The sequence below is a fragment of the Salmo salar genome, chromosome 01 (genome assembly GCF_965601325.2).
Source record: "Salmo salar chromosome 01, fSalSal1, whole genome shotgun sequence".
Lineage (NCBI taxonomy): Eukaryota > Metazoa > Chordata > Actinopteri > Salmoniformes > Salmonidae > Salmo > Salmo salar.
In genome coordinates, this window is record NC_138291.1 from 135,154,141 (window position 1) to 135,161,396 (window position 7,256).

Sequence of the window (7,256 nt, forward strand, 5' to 3'; positions counted from 1 at the left end):
AAAAGCTTTCCACTTCATACTCCCATAATTTCCCCAGCCACAATGTACTTTCCTTTTGTTCTTATGAAAAAATAAATCAACACCATAAGACTCCTGGTAATGCTGGCCGACTCCACCTTTCCCGATGCGTCCTCCATCTGTGCAACAGCAATTGGGTCTCCCAAAAATGCATCCTTATCGATGAATCGAACTCTTACAAGGAATGAGGCAACATAGTACTGGGCACAGATGTCATTTCAATGTCTAGTTTTGATTTACATTTGGATCAGTTGCCATATAAAGTTAATTCAACGTGACCCCCCCAAAAAGAAAAAAGTACGAAGTCACTGGATTTAGGTTAAAAGTTGGGTGAAAATAAGACTTTCCCTTACGTTGATTACTTTTTGCAAATCCAATCAGTTTCTATGTTGATTCAACTTCATCACATTTAACTTTTTTGTTCAAATGACGTGGCGACAACGTTGATGCAACCAGTTCTTTCCCAGTGGGATTAGACCGAGGCTCATCTTTATTTGCAACTTTATCCCCTTTTATCAATTTTCCAGTCAGTCTTCAACTCACTTCCATCAACTTTACTGAACGCTCCATAAGACTCAAACAACAAATCCACTTCTGCCATTAGCTGTCATCAGAGGCTGTCCACCACCATTATTCTTTTGCCTTTTCAGCGCTAACCATAAACAAATCTTTACACAAAAAGATGATTAGGCATACATCAACTCGTGATGCGAGTGTGACATACACCAGACCTGAGAAATGTAGTTTTCATGCATCCATCCATTCATTAATTCATTGGTAGCAGTGCATCACAGAAGCAGATCATCATCATCGGCGCATCAATCATAATCTCCGGCTGTTCGTGACTTTGATTTTAAGCTGATTTAACGGTGCTATTTTCTCAGATTTTTTAAAAACCATTCTAGTTTCATTATTGCACTATATTATATACGTTTTTAAATGTTGTAACTTTTAGGCTGCGCTACCCTCGTTCCTGTATCCAGATCTACCTTTCTTATGCACCTCCCAAATAGGCCTATTAATAGGCTACAGGTTATGGCCCTATTAAGATAATGCCGACCGCATTATCTACCAAGAGAACTCTCTTCGATTATAATCACAGTCGTGTATATCCGCCCCAAGCAGACACATCGACGGCCCTGAAAGAACTTCATTGGACTATGTAAACTGGAAACCACATATTGTAGCTGGGGATTTTAACAAGGCTAATCTGAAAACAAGGCTCCCTAAAATGTATCAGCATATCGAATTTGCGACCCGGGCTGGCAAAACCCTGGATCATTGTTACTCTAACTTCCGCGACGCATACAAAGCCCTCCCCCGCCCTCCTTTCGGAAAATCTGACCACGACTCCATTTTGTTGCTCCCAGCCCTCCCAGAAACTAAAACAGGAAACGCCCGTGCTCAGGTCTGTTCAACGCTGGTCCGACCAATTGGATTCCACGCTTCAAGATTGCTTCGTTCACGTGGACTGGGATATGTTCCGCATAGCGTCCGACAATAACATTGATGAGTAATTCGGTGAGCGAGTTTATTAGCAAGTGCATTGGTGATGTTGTACCCACAGCGACTATTAAAACCTTCCCCAACCAGAAACTGTGGATTGATGGCAACATTCGCGCAAAACTGAATGCACGAACCACTGCTTTTAATCAGGGCAAGGCGACCGGAAACATGACCGAATACAAACAGTGTAGCTATTCCCTCCGCAAGGCAATCAAACAAGCTAAGCGTCAGTATAGAGACAAAGTAGAGTCGCAATTCAACGGCTCAGACACGAGAGGTACGTGGCAGGGTCTACAGTCAATCAAGGACTACAAAAATAAAACCAGCCCCGTCACGGACAACGATGTCTTGCTCCCAGACAAACTAAACAACTTCTTTGCTCGCTTTGAGGACAATAGAGTGCCACCGACACAGCCCGCTACCAAAACCTGCGGGCTCTCCTTCACTGCAGCGAACGTGAGTAAAACATTTAAACGTGTTAACCCTCGCAAGGCTGCCGGCCCAGACGGCATCCTTAGCCGCTTTTCTCAGAGCATGCGCAGACAAGCTGGCTGGTGTGTTTACAGACATATTCAATCAATCCTTATCTCAGTCTGCTGTTCCCACATGCTTCAAGAGGGCCACCATTGTTCCTGTTCCCAAGAAAGCTAAGGTAACTGAGCTAAATGACTATCGCCCCGTAGCACTCACTTCCGTCATCATGAAGTGCTTTGAGAGACTAGTCAAGGACCATATCACCTCCACCCCACCTGACACCCTAGACCCACTCCAATTTGCTTACCGCCCCAATAGGTCCACAGATGACGCAATCGCAATCACACTGCACACTGCCCTAACCCATCTGGACAAGAGGAATACCTATGTAAGAATGCTGTTCATCGACTACAGCTCAGCATTTAACACCATAGTACCCTCCAAACTTGTCAATAAGCTCGAGACCCTGGGTCTCGACCCCGCCCTGTGCAACTGGGTCCTAGACTTCACACTGAACTCAACCTCACACTCAATGTCAACAAAACAAAGGAGATGATCGGGGACTTCAGGAAACAGCAGAGGGAGCAGCCCCCTATCCACATCGACGAGACAGTAGTGGAGAAAGTGTAAAGTTTTAAGTTCTTCAGAGTACACATCACGGACAAACTGAAATGGTCCACCCACACAGACAGCATGGTGAAGAAGGCGCAGCAGCGCCTCTTCAACCTCAGGAGACTGAAGAAATTTGGCTTGTCACCAAAAACATTCACAAACTTTTACAGATGCACAATCGAGAGCATCCTGTCGGGCTGTATCACCGCCTGGTACGGCAACTGCTCCGCCCACAACCGTAAGGCTCTCCAGCGGGTAGTGAGGTCTGCACAACTCATCACCGGGGGCAAACTACCTGCCCTCCAGGACACCTACACCACCCGATGTCACAGGAAGGCCAAAAAGATAATCAAGGACAGCAACCACCCAAGCCACTGCTTGTTCACCCCGCTATCATCCAGAAGGCGAGGTCAGTACAGGTGCATCAAAGCTTGGACCGAAAGACTGAAAAACTACGTCTATCTCAAGGCCATCAGACTGTTAAACAGCCATCACTAGCATTGAGTGGCTGCTGCCAACATACTGACTCAACTCTCTATCCTCTTTAATAATTAAAAATTGGATGTAATAAATGTATCACTAGTCACTTTAAACTATGCCACTTTATATAATGTTTACATACCCTACATTACTCATCTCATATATATATAATGTACTCTATACCATCTATTGCATCTTGCCTATGCCGTTCGGCCATCGCTCATCCATATATTTTTATGTACTTATTCTTATTCATTCCTTTACACTTGTGTGTATAAGGTAGTTGTTGTGAAATTGTTAGATTACTTGTTAGATATTAATGCATGGTCGGAACTAGAAGCACAAGCATTTCGCTAAACTCGCATTAACATCTGCTAACCATGTGTGACAAATAAAATTTGATTTGATTTGATTTTACCCAGCTAACAATTCTAGGGAGAGAGAATGTTTTTGTAATGTTAACCGTAGTGTTCACCAGATGTTTGAGTGTCCAAATAAAAAAATGATGAGACGTAGTATATAATATTACAGTTAAGCAGTCTAACAAAGGCATAGGGCTGTTGTAGTATCTGTCAGTCCAAGTAGGGGGAAGGTTCAGTTTGTGACTGGATCAAGTGTAGATCTACCACTGACCTAGCCCCTTGTCTGAGGTATTTTTTGGGGCGTTAGAGTTAGGAGAACATTCCCTGAAAGTCGAACAGAACAAGTTTGCCGGGTTCTCAGAATATTCAACATTAATGTTCTAGACACATTTCATTGGAACATTCCTGTGTCCAGTTTTCTGAGTCTTAGTAGAATATTTAATCCACACAATTACATTGTGTATGTTCATAGTAATTATTATTCAGCATGTCCTCACCTGGGATTTCAACTCACGACCTCTCAGTTCACAGCATTCCAATCTTTCTACAATGCTACCATATCTGTGTCAGTTATCAGTTAATCTGACTGTTCTCTCATTCTTGATTTGATTTATTTATTTCAGCAATTTTAGGGCTTTCTATATCATGGTCTAAGGTTGGTTAGGCATTTTACCCTGTTTTAATGTTATTCCTGAATCACTATGTTCAATAAAATAGTTTTTCTTGAGTGTACTTTTAACAGAGCTGAGATTTAATTCAAAGTGCATTTCAAGAGGAGAATGGATTGATGCTCATTTTCGTTTAATTAATATATACTGATAATTATTGAAAGGTACTGGAAATGTGGTCATAATTTGTGCTCAGGGGGTAATCCTACAGATTCCCATTTTTCAATGAGAAACATATTTGAATTAAACCAGTTAAGGGTGTTGAAAATAATGATAACATACTGTATATTGCTAAGAACGTGAGAGTAGTGTGACTCCCTTTGCAGTTCTCAAACCCAGTCCACCAGCACCAATAACAAATGCCCTAACCACTGTCCCAATAAGGAATATCACTAGTACATATGCTTAATAGGCCTTATCCAGAAGCAAACCCTAACCCCTTCTCCCTAGGCACTTGTGTAGATCTGCAACAACTGGATAGGTGTAAACAATAAGGGGAATGCACTTTGAAGTAAATCTCAGCTTTGTTAATAGTACACTCAATAAAAACTATTTTAAGGGTCATAGTGATTCAGGAGTAACATTAAAACAGGGTTATTTGCCCCACCAACATCAGACAACATTCCAAAAAGTCCTAAAATTGCTGAAATAAGTCAATCAAATCAATGATGAGAGACTAGTCAGATTAATTGGCAACTGGCACAGACATGGTGGGGTAGCAGGAAAATCAAAAGGCTGTGAACTAAGAGGTTGTCCGTTCAAATCCCATGGGAGGACATTGAATAATAATTACTGAATCAATTAACAAGCACAATGGAATCATGTGTGTCAAATATTTAAGTTAAAAGCATTGTGTGAGTGTTCCTAACCTTGTCAACAAAGACCTGTGAATGGTTCAGTTCCTTGATGGGCTCGGCCACAGTAAGACGGGGTGATCTATAATGATGAAACAATTGTTTTTCTTTCGAGAACATTTCTTTGGGACCATCAGGCAAAGTCCTGACCACTGATACACATGAATGTTCATGCAACGTTCCCATGAAACATGTCTAGAACATTAATATCTTATATTCTGAGAACATGGCATCCATGTTCTGTGTAAATGCGGTGGGAAGGATTATTCCCCTAACCCTTAGAAAACTGGACACAGGAATTTTCTTGCAAAGTTCCCATGAAATGTGTGTAGAACATTAATTTGGAATATTCTGAGAACATTGTAACCAAGTTCTGGGTAAGTTCTGTTTGACATTAAGGGAATGTACTCCTGGAAACTGTCCTTGCACGTCACTGGAACATTCCTATGAAAACGTTAGGTTATAATGATGGCAGATTTGGACATTGATAAGTGCCTAAATTGGAACATAGTGGCTATACAGTAACATGCTATACAGGATGTCAGAGCTCAGGGTCTCCGCTTCACAGCTCTGTATGGGTTTCGACTGACAGCTGTTCTGGACTGGAGCACCACGCGTGACAATAAGTTTTCCCCATCCCTCCCACTAATTGTGTGACTTTTGCATTTTTTTTATGTATTAAAGATGAGACGTTGAATGTTATGATAAATACCACATTGATGTCATACACGCCAGCCATACACCTGACTGTCTAAATTTGCACTTTGCATTTCCATATCATAAAACGTATGTAATATAGTGTCAACGTTTATGATCACTATGCTTGATTTAGTTACAAGATGACATGGCGTTATACCCTGGGTTGTCTTGAACAGAATGAGCCTATGTTTGTTGTATTGTGAAGAATATTTGCCACGGACCACACATCTGATTGCACTCATGACTCCATTCTACGCACACCAAAATAACAATCTGCTTTTCTGAATTGTTTTGTGAAAGCCTAATACTGTAAAATCACATTTTTATCATTTATTAAGTGGTGTTAACAATAGAACAAGCTATGCCCACCTGACCCAGATGCAATTTATAATAGACTGTTTTTGGATTGCATAAACGACAACAGTAATTGTCTGAAAGCGGGATGCAGGGCTCTATTCCAAACAAAACAACTACAAGTGTGCTTGCTCTAGTTCCTCAACGGCACAGCTAGGAGAGCTCAAAAAAGCACCTTATAGTTGAAGATTCTTCTTCGATTCATAAAAGTGCAATGAAATTAGTTAGGAACTGTGCATACTTTGGAGAGTCGTGTGTCCACTTGGAAACACCATTTAGACCTCTCACTCAAACCCTTTGCACCTACCCTACATTTTCCAATAATATTCTTATCATGTTACTGAATGTGTCCAGAGTATTTTCAGATTTTGTTATCAACAAATGCGTGAAAAAGTACAGTAAATGTAAAATGCATATAAAATGAACAGTGTAATATTTGGATTCAGTCTTGTGTCAGGTGAACTTTTGTGTCCTCACCTTAATAATTTTCCCATAATCTCCAAACTGTTCCCTTCTAATTGCTACTATGGTTAAGCGTTCCATACTTCTTCTGTAAGAAATATTTAAATTTAGCCCTATCCATATAGGCCAATTCCCACGAGTATAAGAGGTTAAGGGAACTTTCTCCAAGTTGTGGGAACTTTTGTTTTTAGCTGGGTAAACCTGAGAGCAGTTGCTTATATTATTGCTAGGCCATGAAGTGTTTGAGGGCATAGGCTAAGTCAGGTCAGACCCACAGAGAAGACTCCACATCTCAGAGTGAAGGAGAAGGAGGTACGCCTCTGACCTGCTGGAGCAACCCAGTGATCACTAAAAGAATGGAGCTGTGCCCTGAAGTACCAGAGGGTAATTGGGCATGAACCTTTTTGACTTTCCAACATTGAGACCACACCAATGGGCAAGGTAAGTCTGGCTCTTCATACACAATCATTCATTGTTTTATTTTATAGAGTCATGCAACGTATAGCTGATAATGAAATCAAGCACCACACTATATTGTCTTCAATTGAATTAATTATTACCCAAGTATTAGTAAACTCAAGGTAATGTGTGGTTTATTTGTTATCTATTTATTATCTGTTTACTTTTATATCTCACCGGGACTGTATATTTTCGAACACATTTACTCTCTTTATTAACTGGAAGAGACGCTCATTTTGGTGTAACAATAGTCTTTCAACAATCTAAACTCATTCAACCGTTTATATCATTCAACATTCTGTATAAGT